The 22,148-nt window shown below is 42.6% G+C and overlaps 1 protein-coding gene across 13 annotated transcripts in view; it reads right to left on the reverse strand.

Moving 5' to 3' along the window:
• The window catches only part of ZPLD1 (zona pellucida like domain containing 1), a 451,025-nt gene that overhangs the window by 181,929 nt on the left and 246,948 nt on the right, over positions 1–22,148 (reverse strand). For 10 of the 13 annotated variants that reach the window (XM_072966120.1, XM_072966194.1, XM_072966179.1 and 7 more), the window contains one exon: positions 15,257–15,367. The gene's annotated coding sequence lies outside the window, so the exon portion shown is untranslated. Of the gene's footprint in view, positions 1–1,621; positions 1,756–15,256; positions 15,368–22,148 lie in introns of those variants that run through there. The other 3 variants (XM_072966213.1, XM_072966202.1, XM_072966127.1) reach the window with 1 other exon arrangement.

Here is a 22,148-nt window from a genome sequence, read left to right on the forward strand (position 1 = left end):
TTGAGATATAGGACTACTTTATATACACCTACGAGAGATTAGGAAGGACGTGACTTAAACTGGTCCTAGTGGTGTGGGGCAGATTCTTAATAAAGTAAGAATTAACAGAAGGAAAAGTTCAGAGGGGGTTTCTGGAACGGTCTCAGAAAGGCTGCCCAGAAAATGTTGAACAGGGCAGCCTTGAAAGATAATTTGCGTCTGGATGAGCTGGGAAGGAAGGGTGTGTGCTAATCTCCTGTAAGATCTGTCACTTAGTTCCTTTTTGATTTTGCTTGTTTTTCACTTGTGTGATTATACATTAAAAAAAAAAAAGACAACTCAGTAAGAAAAGCAAACACTGGAGAAAACTTGGGGGAACTCGTAGTCTTAATCCTTTCTCTATTCTTACATGATATGGAATTTGAGGAACTGGCTTGGGTCAGGAAAAAACATTTTGGTAGATGGTCAGTGGGTCAAAGGAGATGCTAAAGAAGCAGTATCTGTGACCAATTGATCGTGACAAGTGTCACATGTCTCTTGCTAATGTTGAAGTCTTTTCAAAGGGTTTCACAAGTCTCCACGCCCTACTCTTCAACACCAGTCTTAAGACAAGCAACAGCCAGCACTGACATTCCAGCCATCTGCACTGCCTTATTTATATGAGACACAAGAGGGGCAAGCTATCAGAGTCACTAGTGAAGGTTGAAAAGAAGATTTCCAATAGGTTCTCAGCAGCCAGAGGCTACAGAGCAGTTGAAAAATCTGAACTAATTACACAAGCAAAAACTGTTAAACATAGTACATCACTTTCTTAGACTATCACAGAAAATCACTTCTTTGAGTATGCTTTGGGTTTTGCTTTATTTTGAAGTTTAAAATATTGTACTTATGGATTTTGCTCCTCTGATTCAATCCAACACTTCATGTGAAAATTAACTTCTGACTTAGGGAAAAAATAGTCCTTCTAGTTTATTCTCAGTCCATTTGGTCTCCAGCATTTATGTGATGGGGCTTCCCTTCTCAGCTTCTGTCTCTGTTCTCTAAACCGTAACTTAGAATAATCAGTTCTTTCTAAGCCACTTGATTCTCTCAAAATGTCTCTAAAAAGTTTCCACCAAAAAAAAAAAAGGTTTTTTGAAATTCTACTCATGCTTTCTCTTGCTCTTAGAAACTGCTTATGGCATACTGATTTCTCTCTCCTTTGCTAAGAAGTGAAACAAAAGAATTATGAAGCTCAGAAAAAGCTTTCCAAACTAGGGCTCCCCAAGGTTCAATTTTCATTTTGGTAAAAGGAGCATTTTACCATTTCTCCCTAGAATCCGAGATTCTTTAATTTCCATTATGGTAGATTTGTAGGCCTGGTACATTTTCTAATCCCCTCCATTGCCAAATATTGCTCTCCCCAGCTTCTCCCTGGACTAGCTTGGAATTACCTATATGAGCGTATCAAAGACATCTCCTGGAGTGCTTAGGAAGCCATGGAGATGGTATCAACATTCACTAAGTAACAAAGGTTACTTCTGCTTCACTGAAAATCTAATAAATAGAAACTAAAAAGGAAAATCAGAAGGTTCCTGTTGAAAGTAGACCCTCAATCAATGTTACCTCCCCATAGCAGTTAATAGTGTAAAAGTCTTTTGACCTTTAGCTCCCCTTTGGCTCTTCATAACAACTGTGTGGTAAACATGAGGCTCACGGTAGAAAGCTCTCTGAGCTGTGGTTCGCTCTTTCAGCAGACCTGGAGTGCTCGACATCTTCATCCCGCTCCTGCCACCACCATACTCGGCTGCTTGATGCCAAAAGGGCCACAGATGGCCACAGAAGAGTTGCCTAAGGAACAAATGTCTTGAATCACAATGGACAGCCTGAGGCCATCGGTGGCCAGCTGGGCTTGGAGCCCTAGTCTCAAGGTCAAGTTAAGCAAAACTGTGTAAGCACGTGGAGACGTGGCATTGATGCTACTTTCCCTGGATGTGAGATGGATATGGGGTCAGGAGCACCCATCTGAGATGCCAACTTATGGCACAAACAGTGTAATAAAAAACTATCTTTTAATTTGCTCTTTCTCAGATCTCACTGGCAAAGGAATGTTGTGAGTCAGGTGTCTGGATTTGTGGAGGTAAGCACACCTCTTCAGAAGAGGCCCAGGTGTACAGTATGGTGAGAGCATTTCTGTGACTTGCCAAAGGTCACACAAACATCAGAAAACAATATGAATAATAATAATTAATAAGAATCTCTTCTCTCTGAGGCTTCATTTCTTAACATTTAGAAGTGTTCTCCAGTTGACAAAGCCTTTCATCAGGAATAGAGTACCATGAATTAATTTCTGTTAATAATAGTATGTAGAGCACTTTGAAACTATAAGATATGCATTATCATTTAACCACATTTTCCTAACAACATCCTCACTTTTCAAATGAGGCAACCAACACACAGACTTAGGCTTGTAAATTGATAAATAAGAAAGGGCTAGAAAGAATGATCAATATGATGAAAAATTAAAGCAATACAAAATAAAGGGAAGTCTATTTGAGTCTGAATGCATTTCAAGAATTTTTCTGATTTTAAACGTTTGTGAAGTCTTTGTGAAGTTGTCATTATTTAAATCTAAGCCAAAGGCCTTGATGATTTCTAAGGGGGAAGAAGGGCATTGTATGAATTACAGAGCAGTGTTCTCCAACTCAAAACCCTCTTTAATTATACAGAAAATGAAGCACTCTATCTCCCTCCATTTTCTGATTTGAATAAAAATAAAATCCCACTAAATTATTCTTCTCTTTCTCCATTATGTTTATATTCATGTGTCATTTCAGTGATTGGAAGCACATTAATTCTTTTCTTCCTGATTTGATCCTGGACTGGTGACTAGTCTGCTTTTGGAAGAAAATAGTTCAAAATGTAAACAAATAATATATTTTCACTGATTATAGATTTTAAGGTAGTGGTGCCTGATATGAGCACATGACTCCCATATTCACTCCAATACCGCTCCTTACGTAATGGGCATCAGGAGCATCACCAAGCTTTCTACTATGTGAACACTCAGGCTGAAAAGAAGAAAAATGTCACTGGTGGTGAGTGAAAAAATTAATCTGTTAAAAAGTCTTCCACCGGGAGTGGTAAAACAGCCACAGCTCAGATAGTTACATGCGAGTGCATAAAACACAGCAAACCTGCAGAGAAGGGAGAAATCCTCCTCTGTCAGGAATGGATTCTGTGGCCTTAGTAGGTCTCCTTTCTTCTTCTCTTATGAAGAGTCAAGGTTCTATGTCCTATCCTTGAACTCTGGGGGGAAAAATGATCTTTTTGTCATCAGTTGCTCTGTAAGTCATTAAAGTCATCTGGCGCAAAACTAAGACAAGGCAATCAGCCCTGTGGTTTTGTGCAGCTTAGTAAGGAGAAGGGCTCACAGGCCTGTGCAGAGATGGAGACAGAGGCATTCCAGAGATCACTTCCAAGTGGAGCCTGGTATAATCTCAACTCTTTTGAAAGAGTCGTTGTTGAAGGCCAGCAGCACAAATGCCTCCAAAGTGCTGAGGAAGAGAAAAGAACAAGCAACTCTCTCTGCCTGTGCTCTCTGCGGTAAACCAACCTACCCCTCTGCAAAGCGGGCATTCCTAGGCCACCACTTTGGACAAATTAACCCTCCTCGAAAGTCACATGCGGCTCCCTACTGCCTGCACAGTAAGATGGGAGGCTTAGGTGTAAATACCCACCATGACTCGATCCTACGGTTGTGAACGTTTTCCTCACACATCTCTTCTTTTGCATATTCACCACTCTTGGAACTTTTCCATGTGTTGGTTCAATGTGTCCCACCTGCTAAGACGGTCCCCTCCTGTCTGTTACATTTCCTTCATGACCCAGCTCAAGTCTTAACTCTTCAAATCTCCCCCAGTTGGCCCACTGCATAGTCATCTCACTTCTAACTATTTGTCCTTGTCATTCACTGGCCATTCAGCATACGCTGCCCTCTCATGCTCTGAAGTTATAACTTTAGTACAACTTTACTGGAGGCAAGGACTATAGCTCAGGCAATAGTTGTCCTGTATTCACCATGGTGCCCAGTATATGGGAGTAATATTAATACAATATATTTGTGGAGCACTCCAGAATATACACAGCACTTTACAGGCAGCTCTCAAGGTAGCCAAACTTCTGGCAACATAATCACTGGACCTCACTGTCCCAGCCTCACCCTCAGAGGACCCTAAGCCATTCATCCTCTGTTTTCACCTGTAACTCTCTATCTGCATTTTACAGATGAGGACACCAAGGCCCAGAAAAGCTGATTCCCCTGTATTTATGAGTATGTGAGAGCCTGAAGGCAAGCCCTGGTCTTCTAACTCCAAATTCAGTGATCTCTCTACTTTATCACAGGACCTCCACAAGAAGCATTCAAAACTTTTTTGTGGATTTGGACCTTGGCTATCAGCATCACCACCAATGCCAGTAATTTGGTAGGGGAGCAAAGGGGTGTGTGTGTGTGTGTGTGTGTGTGTGTGTTGTGTCAATAACTGAGTGGGGTAGATAAAAACCTAGAAGTAGCAAAGATAGAAAATAAATAAAAACAAATAAAAGCAAATAATAGTTATGACACTTCAGAGTTTCCAAGCTCTAAGCCTGAACTGATTAGCTGTATGTTCCTGGGCAAGCCATCTTTCTGAGCCTGAGTTCATCAATGTAAAATGTCAGGTTGAACAAGATAAAGTCCAAAGTGTCTTCCAGCTCTAACATTCTGTGATTCCGTGTTTAGTTCTGGAAGGAGGTGATGCCAGAACCTCACCCCTTTCTGAGACAGCCTCAAGCAACCTAGTAGCTCTTCATCCATGCACCACACTCGTATTCTTCATGTAGGAAGCCCATGTCAAACCTGTCTTGATGTTCAACCCACCAGTGGTCCTTTTAGCCCTGCTCCCAATCCCTACCCTGGTGCAAAGATGGTGTGACCTCCAAGGCCCTTGTCCTTGGTCCCTCAGTTCAAAACAGGAGTCCACAGACCTATGAAAAATGGCACTTCAGACCATAATCAATACCTATCCAAGAAAGGTAAGGATAATTATTATTCAAAATGTCAACAGATATCAACTGAAATTGAAGCTGAAGCACTAAAGAATCATATCACCTCCTTTGGAATCCTTTGTCAAGAGGTATCATTTCATGTCTGGGATGCTTCAAATACATTTGGTTCTGTTTAAAGCAGGTGTGGACTTAGCAGATTGTTACTATACTCCGTAAATTCTGATTCTAGAGTTTGTATGTGAAAACAACATGAAACTCTGAGCTTGGAAACTGGATTCTAGTAAGAATTAACTGTGTATCTATGTGGGACAATTCACTTAATCTTTTTGCACTCAAAAATCCCAGCTGTGAGATGAGGAGTGGCCGGGCAAGAAGATTTTAAAATCATTTACATGTATAAAAATCTGTCATCTACAGAAACAGAAGGCAAGATATATCATGTTCTTGGATTGGAAGAATCTATATCATTAAAGTGACCATACTACCCAAGGCAATCTACAGACTCAGTGCAATCTCTATCAAAATAGCAATGGCATATTTCAAAGAACTAGAACAAATAATTCTAAAATTTGTACAGAAACACAAAAGACCCCAAAGAGCCAAAACAATCTGGAGAGAGAAAAGAGCTGGAGAAATCGCCTTACAGTCAGTCTTTCTTACTGGCCACCAACAGCAAAACCAGGCCCCATCACTAGAGCCTTCCACTCTAACCAGGGAGTGTCTCCCTCACCCTCACCACCCCCCAATCACCATTGCTTCCACAGTTGTTCTAACTGCCCTGAGACCTGAAGCCAGGTCACCTTCATTCTGCAAATTTTATTTATCTCCTAATATGAGCCAGACTGTATGCCAGTGTGATGGGTAGAATAAGGCCACACAGATACACATACACACACCAGAAAAGACATCCAGGTCCTGATTTCCAGAACCTATGAATACGTTTGGCTAAATGGCAAAGGGGAATTTAGGTTGCAGGTGGAATTAAGTTTGTGAATCAGGTGACCTGGAGATGGAAAGATTATCCTGAATTATCTGTGTAGATCCAGTATAATCACAAGGGTTCTTATAAATGGGGAAGGGAGGCAAAGGAGAAAATGTCAGAGTGATGAGTGCAGAAAAGACTCAACCAGCCATTGCTGGCTTCGAAGATGGAAGGAAGCCACAAGGAAGGAAGCCACACAAGCCAAGGCATGTGGGCAGCTCTAGAAGCTGGAAGAGAAAAGAATGTGGATTTTTCCCTAGAGTTTCCAAAAAGGAACTCAGCCCTGCCAAGACCTGACTGTGGCCTAGTTAGCCAAGCTTCAGACTTTGGATCTCCAGAATTGTAAGATAAGAAATTTGTGTTGTTTTAAGCCACTAAGTGAATGATAATTTGTTACAGCAACAATGGGAAACTGTTACTACTAGGATATGGGGACACAAGAAAAAAACAAGAGAGAGAGAGAGAGAGACATGGTCCTTGCCCTCCAGAAGCTCATAAGCAAGTGGGGTGGGAAACAACACAGTCAACCTCTGGGAAGGGGAGAGAGCTGTTATTTGCCTCAGCACCAAGGTCAGTTTTTCAGCACCACCGGCGGTCTACAGCCCTGTTCCTCCTGAGGCCATTGCCTGGCCTGCTTGTGATTCTGGGGCAAGAACTTGCCCTTCTTCTGTGATAAAGAGATGGCAGATTCTGCTTTACATATTAAAGGGGGGAAATGACACATACAATCCAACACATAGCTATAGAGCAGTTTACTAAGTGCCAAGAACAGGAGACACAAAGATGAATAAAACTGACCCTTACCCTCAGAGATTTTAAACTCCTGAAGAAAGCAGACACGTGAATTCATAAATTGAACTCCGTGGTAAGTGCTATAACAGAACTATGTACTTGGTCCCTTGGGAATACAGACGGGAAGGAATTAATTATGCTGAGAAAGTTGGACAGGGAGGGGCTGATATAAAGTCCCAGAAAGAAGGTGACCTGTGAAATGGATCTCGAAGAGTCATTAGGAGCACGCCACGTAGACAGAGCGAAGCACAGAGAACAACATGAAAATGCACGACAAATAAAAGAACATGCTGCACTTGAGCAATGTGAAGTGGCCGGGCACAATCAGAACCTGGGATACAGTGAGGGAAAGGAATGAGGGAACATCAAAACGAGACTGGCAAGGTTAGGAAGAGTCAGTGGAGATAGGACCTATCTGCCCACAAGCATGGGCCTGGGGTCACATAAGGATAGTGCTGTGAGGGGCATTACCCCACGTGCGTCAGTACAATTGTAGTTTGGAGCCTGGACTGGAGAAGGGAGAAAGGAAGCAGGGAGGCCTGACTGGAGGCCACGGCCACAGACCAAGAGGAAAATTAGGAAGACTTGACTTAAGGCAGTGAATGTGAAAGTAGAGAAGAAAAAGGATTTTTGAGAGCTATGCCTGAGGTTTGAGCAGATGAATTTAACGTGGGGTGTAAGGGAAAGGAATTAGAAAGAATTCCTTCCATGTTTCTGTTTAAACAACCTAGTGGGGAGTGGTCATGCAAACCCTGCTTCTCAAGCATCAGAATGGCCTGTGGTTCCTGTTAAAATGCACACTGGCCCCGCTCTGGAGTTTCTGGTGCAGTTGCCCTGTTTGAGACATAGCTGAGCTAAAACTGAGCTAGGGAAGGCAGCTGGAGGACCAGGTTACATTATTAAGTATGAAAGGAAGATCAGGCTGAATTCCTTAAGGGAAGAAGCTGCATAAACTTAGGTTGTGTTATCGTTAAAAGAAAACCTCTGTCAAAAGCTCATCAGGCTAGGATTAATTGGCTTGGTGTTATCTGAGAAACTTGTCAGCGAATGATAAGTTACTGACTGGAATCTAGTGGCTCCTTCAAACCTAGAGCATCCTAATGTCAACAGTAACAAGACTTTATCAACGCAGAGACAAACAGAAAAGGAGAGATGGACCATTATTTTAGCTGTTAAAATCAAAAAATATTTTAACTAATTTTACTTACATCAGTTGCCAAAGTAATCACTTTCTTTTATACAAGGGGAGCAGAATAGGAAGAAAAGAGAGTGAAATCCCTTGTGAGAACTACCTAAAATTTATTTTTAAATCCAAGATTATGGAGGCTCCAGACAGTTCATACTTAAGCCTTATTGGTCATCTCCATTCCTAATTCTCTTTGTTTAAATGTCCACAAGCGTGTGCTGACTCAAATGGCTACACTTATCCATGCAAAGGCATGGCTGGCCCTTGATTTTTTTTCCTACTGGTTTGTTTTATTGTGTGAACAATAAAGAGATTATTATTAACTGGAAAGTTACGGTTTAAGGTCATAATTTTACTGATCCTACTGAGAGCTGAAGAAAAGCTTGACAAACCGGAATAACCCAGGCTCACTTGTCACGTGCATGTGGTTGTGAGGACACAGACATTTCTCACCAGCCCACAAGGCTCAAGGGGGCATTTTAGTAGATTTGCAAATGTTGAGAAGCAGAGGAGGAGAGAAAGCCTGGAAGATGGACATGCGGCTATAGGAATGCTGGGCGATCACAGCGGGGACAAAGCAACTTCTCTGCTGACGGAGCGAGCTCACCTCAGAGAGAGAAGGAACCTGCAGCGGCCGCAGACCCACCATGCACCCAGCCAGCCCACCCTGCTGACTGCTGCTTGTTGTGCACCTACTGTGTGCCTGGCTCTGGGCTTCAGTCACACAATGCTTTCTACTATCATCAACTCTATTGTCAAGAATTTGTTAAGTACCTGCTTTGCACTGGCCAAGTGTCCTTACACTCACACTCACATTCACACTCACAGGATTAGCAGACTGGGATTTAAGTAAGTGAATCTACAAAACCCTGAAGCACAAAACGTGTGTTACTATTATGTTTGAGTTGATTCTTTTTTCTACAAAGCAGTCACTCCTTCTCTGAGTGTAGCCTTGCTGGTTGTGATTAAGGAGCTGGCAGCTCATCCCACACATCCAGGAGTTGCAAATACCTGTGTTAAAAAGAAAAGTAGAAGGAAGTCTGTCCTTCTGCAAACACGGATCATATCTGAAGATGAAACATGAGGCTCAAAGAAATGTAATGCATCCCCTATAGCAAGTTAGCCACTCAAGGGGGACTTGGATCCAGAATGTCGGTCTGGATTCCTAAACCAGAGTTATTCGCAGTTCCTCCACCTTGGTTATCAGAGATGGGCTTGACACGAGCCAGCAGATCCTGTGTTTGCCTGCCTCTGCGTATGCTGCTCTAACCTGTGTACTGTTTTCCACTGCTAATGTGAACACAGGACCACCAACTGCCTATCAGCATGTATTGAGCTGTTTTTCCAGCCTCATTAAAGATCCTGATGCAATGTTTCATCCACCCTTACCTGGGCTGATAGCATAATATCACAGTTGGCAGAATTTAAGAATGTTTTGTAGTGATGGAGGATGGCTTTTCTGTGCAAAAACTGACCAAAGTGTAAATCAAATACGTGCCCTAGCACCTCATGATTCCAAGTGCAGTCAGCGGGCCGGCAGCATTAGCATCTTCAGGAGCTTGCTAGAGATGCAGGATCTCAGGCCCAGTTGCAGATCTGCTGAATCAGAATCTGCACCTTGACAAGACATCCAGGTGACTCACCTGCACATTAAATTTTAGGAAGCATTGTCCTAGACCCCACAAGCACCAAGTCAACAGAGCTTCCCAATCACAGTGCAACAAATGCCTTCTGGCTAGGTTCAGGTAACAGCTTTCTCAGCTCTCATCCGAGCTGGGCAGAGCCTGGATCATTCGAAGCCACTGGGTTGCCGCCTCCAGCCACGGGTAGCCTGTGCACTTACCCTGGCGTGCCACACAATCACAGGCTTGAATTTCTCGTGTGTGCTGTGCTCACACAGGAAAAGGTTACGTACTTTTCATGTGCTCTCTGCATGAAAAAGATTAAGAAGCAAGTACTGTTCTAACCGAGTGAACTTGAACAAGTGTTAGAAACACGAATTCAATTTCATAAAGTGCTTTGATATCATGAACATTCCATAAAAGCATTAAGTGGTTTGTTATCAACACTAACAAGATGCACTGGAGTCTAGACACAGCATAGCTGCTGCTTTGTTTTGAAGGCTCACTATCTGGTATCCCAGGAGGCAGGGCGATATCCCAACCAAGTGCTTTCTGAAAGCGATTCTTGGAATAGGTTTGAGGCATCTCTTTTTATCTGATGAGAAGTGAAAGCCACTACACTGAATTATAAGACGGAAGCACACTCTGAGAATGAGAGGGAGCCAGGCTTATAAAACAGCCCCTTGCATTCTCCTGTTGAGAAAACATCTGCAACTTACATTTTCTCCAGAAAGTCTTGATTTTACATGCTTATTTGGAAAGGGAGCATCAGTACAAATAAAAGCATGTCAGATCCACAACTCAGATCCTCTGAAAGGCAAGGTGCTCCACCTCAAAACAGTCAGTGCACCCAGCCACCTTCATCTCAGCCAAACCCACAGGCTCTCTCAACCTGTCCAACACAGTCCAACACAGCCGTCATTAGCCACACTATTTAAATTTAAAAGTAAATTAGTTGACAGTTAAGTTCAAATATAAATTCATTTCGATTAAAAAGAATAAAAAATTCAGTTCCTAATCTGCGTTTACTACATCTCTAGTGTTCAAAAGCCACAGGTGAGCAGTGGCTACCACAGTGCACAGACGGGTAGAAGCTATTTCCACTATCACAGGCAGCTCTAGCGCAAGGCGCTACTTCAGACTTCCCAGATAAGTCATGCCCCTTTTCTAAGTTGCTGCAGTGAAAGAGACAAGGAGCCGTTTTTTAAGACATTACTATTTCTAACACGACCAACGTTAAGTCCAGTAAAATAAAATCGTGAGCCCACCACACATTTACTCTCAGGGTCTCTTCCTTCCCTTTCTATCCCCACCCCCGCATGAGGAGCTAGCGAGGCTTCCCCTAACACTACGGGGGTCATGAACCCAGGAAACACCCCAGGAGAAATACAGTTGGAGTCGTCTAACCATGCCCCGCATCCTCCGTTAGTAGAGTCATGAAGTAGTGCCCACTCCTTCCCTACACACCTGAAATACTCTACCAAAATGGCCACCGTTAAAGAGAATTAAATTATGTCTGTTAACTTGTTTATTCTCAAAAATATTTCCACTCATGAGGTCATCCATTCTACAAATATGCACTGAATGACATCTCTCCCCCAGGCACTGTGCTAGGCACAGAAGACACAGTGATGGACAAGCCAGCCGCGGTCTCCTTCCTCATGGCTCTGACAGTCTAGCAGGAAACGAGGAGCAAGCGATTGTAAGTGTGATGAGTACAACACAGGGGAAGCAGCGAAGGATTTAACAGGAAGGACTGACCTGGTCTTCTGGGCTAGGGGAGGCCCCCTGAGCAAGTGAGGTTTGAAAGATAAGATGCTAGTTCGAGAAAGAGGAAAAGAATCACATTCCTAACAGTGGTAACACCATGGTCCAAGGCTTTAAAGTTGGGAAGAACAAAGCAAGAACCGAAGGAGAGCCCGTGTGATGGGCTCAGAGACTGAGCAGCGAGGGGCAGACATGAGGCTAAGGCCACAAGGGTCACCTCTGATCTGCCTGTTCGGTCACTCTGGATGCAGAGAATGGATTGGAAGGGGCAAGGTGGATTCACAGCAGGCAGAGCAGTGAGACACTTGGAGATAGAAGGAGTCAGCAGGCCCCAGAACTGGTGGCTGTCAAGAGTGAGGAAGAGGGAGGAGTGTAAAAAGGACCCCACACAAATGGCAATAGCCAAGCACTCATAAACCAAAGGCAAGGAAATCATGTCAAAGAAATGCAAACTAAAATCATAATGGCATACTGTACATCAAATTAGCAAAGCTCAGTCGTGGCTACACCAGTATTGGCCAAGGATGTGATCATGCGCACACACTCAGACACTGCGGAATGATCTTTCTGAAAATTTCATCATGTTCATAGCAAGAGCCTTAAAACAAGGTTGACACCCTTCACCCAGAATCGCCCTACCAGGTATCTTCCTCCTTGGAAGTAACAAGAAGCGCAAACCAAGTTTTCAGCACACGTATCATTGCTGAGATACTTTTAATCGTGCAACATTTGGAAAGACACCCAACCACCATGAACACAATGACATGAATTTCAGTGCATCCACAGGATCAATGGAATATTTTGTAGACATTACCATGAAGTTTGCTAGAAATTTTTAATCCACATGTGAAATGCTTCTGCTGCAGCCAAATAAAATGCAGGATTAAAACTGTAGAAACTTTATGATTTAAATTCTATTAAAATGTGTGTTTCTAATTCAAATTTTATTAAAATGTGTTTAGAAATAAGAAAAAAGTGACCCCAAATTTCTAGTTTAAGGATTGGTATAATGGTAAACTGGCAAACACTGTAAAGGGGTGGGCTTCAGAGAACTGGGCGTTAAAGTTAAGTTAGGGACCAATGGAATTAAAGATGTCTTTCAAATAGGATAAAAGGGAGGTGTCTGAGTGGGCAACGGTTAGATCTGTGGGACATGATCAGGGCTGTAGACGAGGCTGAAACCTCCGGAGTCAATGAGATCACCTCAGGAGGGAGTTAGGATTAAGAAGAAAAGACGCTGAGCACCCCCCCCACACCCAGGGCCCCACAATGTGGTCCAAGTGCATCCTGGCTGCAGCTGTGTTCTGAGGAGGGCAGCCCTGCCTTCAAGAGACCAGCAATCCCCACTGTGCCACTCAGAATCATCCAAGATTCCATCTCAGCAATCAAGCATTGTGGCTGGCAAGAGGCTGTATTTCCAAGGTTTTCTGCAAGATTTGAAATATTTGAACACTTTCAGATCTTCATCCCTGCCTCTGGGTGACAGCAGATAGTGTTCGCGCAAGGTTTCTGGCAGCTCCAGTCCAGAAGAGCCGTCTTCCCCGATTCCTTGAGGTGCACTGCCACCTGGTGGCCATCACGTGGCAGAAGCAGTCTTACCCTTCTCTTCCTTTGTGCTTGGTTTGAGATCCATACACTTTTTAAGGTTGCCTTCTACCCAAATTAAGCTATTTTTAGCTTCTTTCATTGAACTTGAAGTGTAACTGAGCAGGAAGGTCAAGCGGCAGTAAAAAGGAACGGCTCGTTTTTTCCCCTCCTCTCTTCAAATATTGTTTTTATACATGTAGGCATTGTTAATGGAGACAGGAAGTATGGGTTGCAGAAGCGGTCACAAATTGCTGTAACACCGTAGACATGTTCCTACTAATAATATGAATCACATTTGTAATTGATTTATAGAATTTAATGAAATCTAGTTGGTTTATTTCCCACTAGCATTAAACCAGATTCTGGGCAACAAAATATATTTAATGGCTAATAAACCAACATGGTTGCTTTATTTCCTGGTTTCTGCATCAGTCACAAACTTTAGAATATAGAATATTGTTTTAACAGACAACAGTAAACTCACTCACAGTATACTTTTCTATTTTTCCCATACTTCTCCTCTCATAGATAATACATAGTATTACGGAAAAAGAAATTATTTTGCACTTGCAAGGATGTGCTAAGTCATGGTGGTGGTATCCTCTGTACATAACATTATGATCTATAATCCTATCTAATGAAAGTAGTTTTTTTCGATTTAGGCTAAATTTCAACCAAAAAGCAGTAAGCCAAGATGGAATTATATAAAGAAACTGATTGCATCGCTGCTATTTATTGTAATTCATTAAACCACAAAAAAGTTCATTGCTAATTTGTTTTTGTCCAAATTTCCCAATTATGTGTCACATGAAATAATTACATAGGTTCTGTTTTTTTCTAAGAATTTCTAATTGACAAGAGATCAAACACCTTTGTGTCGCCTGAGTCTTATGAGTAATATTCAGTTGCTTTAAGAGAAACTCAACCAAAAATCAAAGCAAAATTAAACAAGTAAGAAAATCATAAAACAAAAAGGCCAGTATTAATCATGTGCTTTCTTAATCATCTGAGTTCTCTTTAGCTCAGATGTTTATAAAAACAGCTCTGTGGAATATATTTAGTCTTCTATCTGAAAGATGGCCAGGACTTTTATTTCTCTAAACCCTACTATATCACTGAGTGCATCACTGGTGAATAAATGTGGACAGTGCCAGGCTGTGTAGCACAAGAAGGTGAATTAAATAAAACAAATTTCTGACCTTGCATTAATTTGAGACCTGATGTAGCCAATGTATAAATCAAATCAAACAGAAGATAGGAAAGCACTCTGAAAACTACACATCATGCAAACCTGAAGAAGTGTTGTTCTCATAAGAGTCACATCGCCAACACCACCGTAGAGGAGAGCTCCGTCACACACACACACACACGCACCATCTGACCAAGCTGATGTGGTGCATTAGATGAGGAAATTCATAGCAGACGTTAAAACTTACGGCAGCTGTGAAAGTAAGACTCAGCTTTGATATTTCCCACCAACTTTTGGTTTGAGGGTTCACTGTGTGTGAGGCAGCTTATCCTTTTTTTTTTTTTCAATCATATTCTCTGATTTCCTTTCTCTCTTAATTCCCAGAATAACTGAGCAGCAACCAAACAGAAAACAGAAGTCTGGATTGCCAGCAGCCCCTTTCTACATACTGCTGTGCCGTGCAGTGAGCAGTGATGTGTGTCCAGTCGACGTGTGCAGCAAATTGTGTGAAATATCCGTCCCCCAGGTCCCATGCTGGCAAGCACTCGCTGCACATCTGAAGGATCTCTTTGCTCAGGAAGGTTTAAGCAAAGTTCAAAGCAAAATTTGCTCCCCAGTGAATAATCTTAAATCAAAATCAGGATGCCACAGTCTTGATTCATGAGCCTATAAAACCCTATGAATCCTGACACACATAGACACATTATTGGATTCCCAGCAATTCTTCTTTTGCTCTTTCCTCTAACAACAACAGCTTCCCCTGGGGCATCATCACACCCCAGCAGCTTGTGTAGGAAAAGTAGGATTGTGGGAGAAATTTTAAAAGCCCTTCTTATAGGGTACATTTCTTTAAAATACCCAAGTGTTCTCTTGGATGCTTACTGGGGAAAAAGTCACTAACATCAGCCTCTAGTCCAGAGCCAAAGATTTACTTTCTTGCTGCTCTGTTTTCGAGATGCCCTGCAACACCAAGTACCCTAGAAGAACTGAAAATAACCCTTCACGGCAAATGGCTACTAGAGACAAGGCACAATGTCGCCCCAGTCCAACCCTGTATCAGTCAGCTCAGGCCACATTAGCAATATACCACAGACTGGGCACTTAAACAATAGAAATGTATTTCTCACAGTTCTGGAGTCTAGAAGTCCATGATCAAGGTGCCAGCAGGGTTGGTTTCTTGTGAGAGTCCTCCACTTGCAGACAACAGCTTCTCAATGTCCTCAGATGGCCTTTTCTGTCTGTGAGCGCATGGAGAGAGAGAGAGAGTCTATGTCTCTGTTCTTTTAAGGGTCAAAGTGTGTACAATTATCAAGGACCCAAGTCAGTTGTGAAAGTGCAGATTTTAAAACCCAAGACAGTGATAAGGTGCTACAGAAGAAAGGGCGCCACGGATGAGTTTAAACAAAGGGTGTGGTGTGGTTACATGTCCTTTAGAACGATCATTTGGGTAACAGCGAGGGAAGTGGGCTGGGGTCCTGAGACTGAAAGCAAAGAAGAAAGTTGGCAATCTCTTATTAACCTGGATGATGAAGAAAGAAAATTTGAACTATATCATAGGAGTATGATCAAAGGCAAGGACACAGACTGGAGAGACGTCCAAGAAACAAAGTCAAGAAAATTTGGGAAAATTAATGATTTCTATCACAAAGGACTTCTGGAGGAGCATTACTTAAATTATCTTTAACTTTTCTCACTTCACTCAATTAACATTTCCACAGCCCCTTGATTTATATCTGTTAGCACACGTTGCAAAATACCTTTAGTTCAATCTAGCTTGCCTTCTAACATATTCTGATCACCTTTCCCAAGTGTACTTTAATTTTACAAATTTAAACATGTTAGACATCGTCAATAGATACTGAGAGCAAAGACCTGTTACTAAGTCTCCAACAGCCTTGGCTACTAGTAATCCTCCTTAATACACAGGAATTAGATCTCAGAGCTGACCTGTGAACTCTGGCATGTCTTACTCTCAACGCCCAAACTGGGTGAGCACTCCTTTGTTCTCCTTTCGTGCCCATGATACACCGTTGTGCTGGGCACCCAGCGCTATGCCTTGGAATCATCCTCTCCTCTTCCCCAAATTCTTTACCCAGACGGCTTTCACAATCATTTCCTTTCTACTTCCAGGCCTAACCCTCCACAGTACCAGAACTGTTCCCTTCCGTCCTGCGTGCCACAGCCATGTCCCTTCCAGAGTCCTGACCCCATCCAGGCACTCAGATTAAGGCCCCCCGACTCCCTCAGGCAGAGCCAGCACCCTCTCTTAGAGGCTGCATCACGATCATCTGTACGCATCTCCATCCAACTAGACTATGAGATGGTTAAGTGTGAGAGTCTATCCTGTTCAAGCAAACCCACACCTCAGGCTTCGGACCCTGTATATACTTTGTTGAATTAATTAAAAGAGTTCTTGTAAGAAGGCAGTTTACATTAGTGATTGTGTTAAACAGTGTTGCATGAGTATGTACTGTTTCTCCCATTCATGTGGAAAGCACTTAACTGCCAAGCCAGGATGTTAAATTTCTTTGTATCTCAGAGAGTCTCAGGCAATGCCTTAAACCTAGTAGGTACCTAGGTGATACTTGCGTTTGATGTAGATGGTATCTCTCTCCTCACCGTGGTACAAACTGGAACCAAATTGTAGCCAAAACACACTTCCCTACTTCCCCTTTATTAAATAAGTTTCATTCAAGAGATCATTAAAGACAACCATTTCTCTGATCCTCCTCCAAAATCTATTAAGCCAACATGAAGAATTAGCTGGTCCCTGAACCCTATTTGGCTTCCAACTCTGCTTTGTTTGGAAGCAAAGAGTGATAAAGGGAACACAGCCATTGTAGGAGGTTAGAACTAGACTTGAGCACTGAGTTCTGTAGCCAGAGCCAAACACTACTCTTCTGTCTTCCTTGAAGTGCTCTCCTGCCCAGGGTCCTAAAAAGCTTATGGTACTAACTAGCTGCCAACTGCCAAGTCTCCTGATCACTGCAGAGCCAAGCAGTTAAGCTATGGGAGTGAAATAAGCCCTGTCCTCACCCCACTTTCACTCCATTTCACTAAGCTGAGGATGTTTCATTTGTACAGCTTTCTTACTGAGAGAAGCACAAACCACAAGGAACACATTCAAACAGCTCTCACATTTTCCAGGCTGTCTTTGCATTGTAAAAAGCCATATTTAACGCGGTACTGTTGAAAAGACCAGACTAAGTTCAAGTGCAGCAAATGAGAACAAATGGATGGTTCAACATAGGATCCAAATGGCTCTGTTCCTAACAACAATAATGTTTATTAAGGGTGCCACTATACTAAGGGATTTATATCCCTTCTATCCTTTTGTGCACATTCTGCCATTTAATCCCCACAATAATCCTATGTGGTCACAATTATTCCTACTCATGGACGGGAAAAAATGAAGCTGAGAGAGGCCTGGCTGTGCCTGTGGATACACAACTAGTGAGCCGGAGGAGCTCGGGTAAACCCAGTTCAGTCTGGCTCCAAACCCTGCCACCTTCACCACTGCTCCTGCTTAAGCTAAACTGAAAATCAGATGAAAGGAATAGCCATTGATGTGGCCGGAAGGACTCAAAGGCACAGGATAAACAGGATGCATCTTCCTGGAGCAATTTTGCATAATGACAAAGTAATACAATACATTTCAATGTATTAAAACAAACATGAATGCATATCAGCATAATGCAAATTTCACACACATTTTTAAAATAAAATAGAAGGCACCAAAAAAAAAGTCTTTTTTGAAACGCAGTCCCACCTGAGGCTGTCTCAGCCTCTACCTGCATCCACTCCTTCCCTCCTCCTCCCACTTCCAGGGTATTTATTTGGCCCTACGTTCCATTAAAAGGCTCAAGTGTGACCCAGCCAATGGCCCACATCAGCAGATACATCCTAGGGGCACACGGACAGGACATGGCAGTGGTAGTTTTACTTAGGTGGGCACTTCCTGTGCATAGGACTATAGCCTCCAGGCAGAGGACAGAGGACTGGGCACCAAGGCTTCCATCACCAGGTGGGGTTCAACACAGGACTGACTAGAATCCTAGGCAAGGTAAAACCAGAGAGAAAGCAGAGTGAGGGAATCCAAAAGCTGGAAGGGGACCCTTCAGGTTCCAGATTCAGAATCTTCTGGACAGTAAAGAAGAGAGAGAGAAAGAGGAGAGAGTGAGAGAGTGATGGAGAGAGAAAGGAGGGGGGGAGATTAAATACAGAGGGAGTGGAGAATGAAGCGGAGAGAGGGAGAAAAAGGAAGAAAGGAGGGAAGTTGGAATGTCAGTTAGTGCTGAACTGTCTTACCAATTATGGGTGACCATCTGAATTTAGTCTTGGTCAATATTCCAATATCATTGTCATTTGTTGCCTAAGCCAGCATCTAAATCCTTTTCCTATTTGATGCATTCTTTACTATATGAATCACGGTAAAAGGCAGAAACTAATACCACCTGAGGAGCCGGAAATGCCAGCCCCTCGAATATATGCCCGCAACTCTGTTAACCCAATGCACCTGCACGGAGGCAGCCGCTCCCCCTCCGCTGCTGGCGGGACTTCCTCGGGACGTGGGGCTGGCAGAGTGGACTGAAAGTGAAGCCCACCAGTAGATCCAGCTGTAAAAAGCTAAAAGATGCCCAAGCCAGGCAAAGGCAGGGACTGCTATTTGATGATGATGACGGAATACAACTTTTGCATAAAATCAAAAGGTCTTACCAACAGCCTTATACCTCAAGCCAGTGTTTTCCACTAGTGTTAAAAGGTACAAAATTCATCCATTTTACCTGTGGGTCTTAATGACACATCAGCTTCCCCCTTAGCTTCATGGGATCAACTTGATAAACAACCCCGAAGTGATTTTTTTCTGTGCTCCTCTACCTCCATCTAGTGGATGGAGAGTTAACTGCAGCTTTGGCTTCCCTGAAATCTGCAATTAGTGCAGACTTTTTCCTTGGTCTGTAACTGCAAATCTGTTCAGGCTTTTGCGGCTGAAAAACACTCCTACTTCCCATGGGGCAGAATGTCTATCTAGCTATGGAAAGCCAATATCTCGAGGTATCCATTCTGCCCAGGGCTAGAACAACACATTCTGAATTTGTTGATCTAGCAATAACTGAAAAAATTGGTATTTACAGTTATCACCTATTGAAAACTCTACCTTTAGAATATCTTAATCTTGCTGAGGATTTCTGATTCACTGAAGTACACACAAAAATAAAGCACAGAGATGTAGTGACAGAGAATCAAAAAAAAATGTTGAGCTGAGGAATTCTTAATGAGTTAAGATGGAAAATTAAAGCAGAGCAAAGGAAACACAGGAGATATAGCGCAAAGAACTTAGTTTCGAGCCAGGGTCACCAGGGCAGAGTTATGAGCTGCTGTGTCTCCTTCACTCATTTCTCTCAAGGTCATTCCACCTGCCCATCCAACTCTGTCCTCCTTCTCCAGACTTATTATGGCTTTTTTTTCCCATCAGCAAAAAGTTAACCTTTTCCACTGACAAATATCAATGAAACCAAGAATCACAGACTGTTTCAGGAAAAATATTTCTACAGACGATCTAGTTTCACTTCTCTCTTTCTATGTGTAGGTTTTAGGTAATTTCAGTAACTTGGCTACAGCCCTAAAGCCAGCTAGTTACACAGCCGGTGGAAGGTAACTGCAACGCAACTCTGCAACGCCGCAAGAAGAAAGGGCTGTGCTGTCAAGGGGCAAAGGCCACCGTGTGGAGCAGCGTCCACAGGACTTTCAGGTGAGAAATCATGTTTTGACTCGGGGCAATCTTTGTCAGGAACAACAGATGTCAGTCTTTCTTTACTTTTTTCCCTGCATGTCTGTTCCTGCCCTGGAGAAATGTCTTCAGGAAGCTGGTGGGTCACAGAAATGTCTGGAAACCTATGTGCAATGTCTTCCAAATTGGTAGGTATTACCACTGGGAAAACTACAGACTGCCCATCTGAAGGCATGAAACTTAATCACTGCGAGCCGTTATGTTGCCCAAGAAGACTACTTCTGAAGGCCTTCTTTAGCCTGGTGACAGTCAGGTCACAGCCCATAGTCTCTGGCATCACCAAGGGAGATTTCCAGTGTAAGGCTTCCAGAGTGACTATCAATGAATCATTTCCAGTCAAGGAAACTGAGTTCTACTACACCCATCCTCTCTAAGTCCATGTTGAAGAGGAATGATAAAAAGAAGAGGAAAGCAAAACATATAGGGCCAATACACAGCACAATTTTAGTGTCTTTCCTAGGCAGACCAAGCCCATGGCAGAGTAGAAACTATAAAACAGGGTAGATTGGAATATAATTGATCATTCCATTCAGCACACACTCCGTGTGCCACCTGGCAGACTTGTGTAATTGATTGCCACAGGACATAATTATTTTAAAAGACAACTAATGTGATTATCAGTAATGAAGTTTTTATCTGTGCAAACTAGGAGATGGGCAATGAGGTGAAGAAAGTAACCAAGCTTCCAAAATCAGAATGCAAGATGCACCATTAGGGAAGCTAGAGAGAGGAGCCCACTACCTGGGAGACACTGCATTTCAGGGATTTGTGGTGTCCCCCTCATCCACTAGATGGTAGTCCCATTTCCAGAAATAGCTCTTGGATTACACAGAATTTGAACCTCCTCTCTTCTGTACATTATCTGTTGTTCAGGGTTTTATCAATTGATTAAACGAAGGGACAAAAAGGGAATATTGCTGAGCATCTATTTGATTGAGCACCAGGCAGCTTGCTGGATACATGTTGTCTATCCTCTATTTTAAACCTCACAACCAATTCTATAAGGGAGGTTAAGGTGATTAGACCATGATCACGCAGCTGGTAAGAGATTGTGGCAAGCGGAATAATGGCCCCAAGGATGTCCATGTCCCGATCCCTGGCCTGTGAATGTTACCTTATATGGCCAAAGAAACTTTGCGGCTATGATTAAATTAAGGGTCTTGAGATGGCAGGATTATCCAGGTGTCTTCTAAATGTAATCATGCGTATCTTTATAAGAGGGAAATTTGACTACAGAAGAAAAGGTGATATGACCATGGAAGCAGAGACTAGGGTGATGCAGGCAGGATTCAAGGAATGCTGGCAACCCCAAGACGTAGAGGAGGCAAGAAGAGGATTCTCCCCTGGAGCTTCCAGAAGGAAGCAACGCTGCTGACCCCTTGTAGCCCCTTGAGACTCATTTTGGAGTTTTAACCTCCAGAAGTGTAGGAGAATAAATTTGTGTTGTGTTAAGCCACTAGGTTTGTGGTTATATGTCACAGCAGCAATAGAAATTAGTACAGAGATGAGCCAGAATTCTAACCCAGATCTGCTCACACTTGAAACCAGCATTCTTTTCACTACTTTACACTGTCTGCAATTTGATTAAAGATTTTGGAATTAAGTAAACAAAGATTGATGTCTTATTCCAATTTGAATATTCCCAAGATCTAGAATTGAGTATGGAACCAGATGAATGCATGTTGGTCTTCTAAAATCATTAGAATTATACTATTTGTTAATTATTTTCATAATGGTTCTAAACCATTCAAAGAAAAAAAATCAAAGAAACTCACCATTTAAGAATGGCTAAACTGAAGTCAGTAATTTTGACTAAGTTATTCCACATACTTTGAACTAAAATATTCAGATATTGAGCTGAAAGTGCCTCGATGCTGTTTACTCATAGAATTCAGAAAGCCATTAAGTTTACATACCTCACCTTATCCTTATCAACACTTAAACATATATGCATATTGGTTGTTCTTTGATGACACTGTCATATTAGCACAAAAATCTAAAAACCTGAATTCTATCATTAGTGTCTGTACCATCAGTTAGTTCTTCAACCTTGATCAAATCACCCAACATTTCTGGACCTCAGTGTCCTCACCTGCAGAATGGGGCAGTGGGTGGGAAGCTTGCCAAGCAGATCATCTCTAGGTTTTCTCCCAGTTTTAAGCTAAAGTGATGGCAGGATTCCCACAGCAAAGCTTCTAAGTAGATTTCAAGTGTGCTCATTATTACAA

The sequence above is a fragment of the Vicugna pacos genome, chromosome 1 (assembly GCF_048564905.1).
Source record: "Vicugna pacos chromosome 1, VicPac4, whole genome shotgun sequence".
In the NCBI taxonomy this organism is placed as follows: Eukaryota; Metazoa; Chordata; class Mammalia; order Artiodactyla; family Camelidae; genus Vicugna; species Vicugna pacos.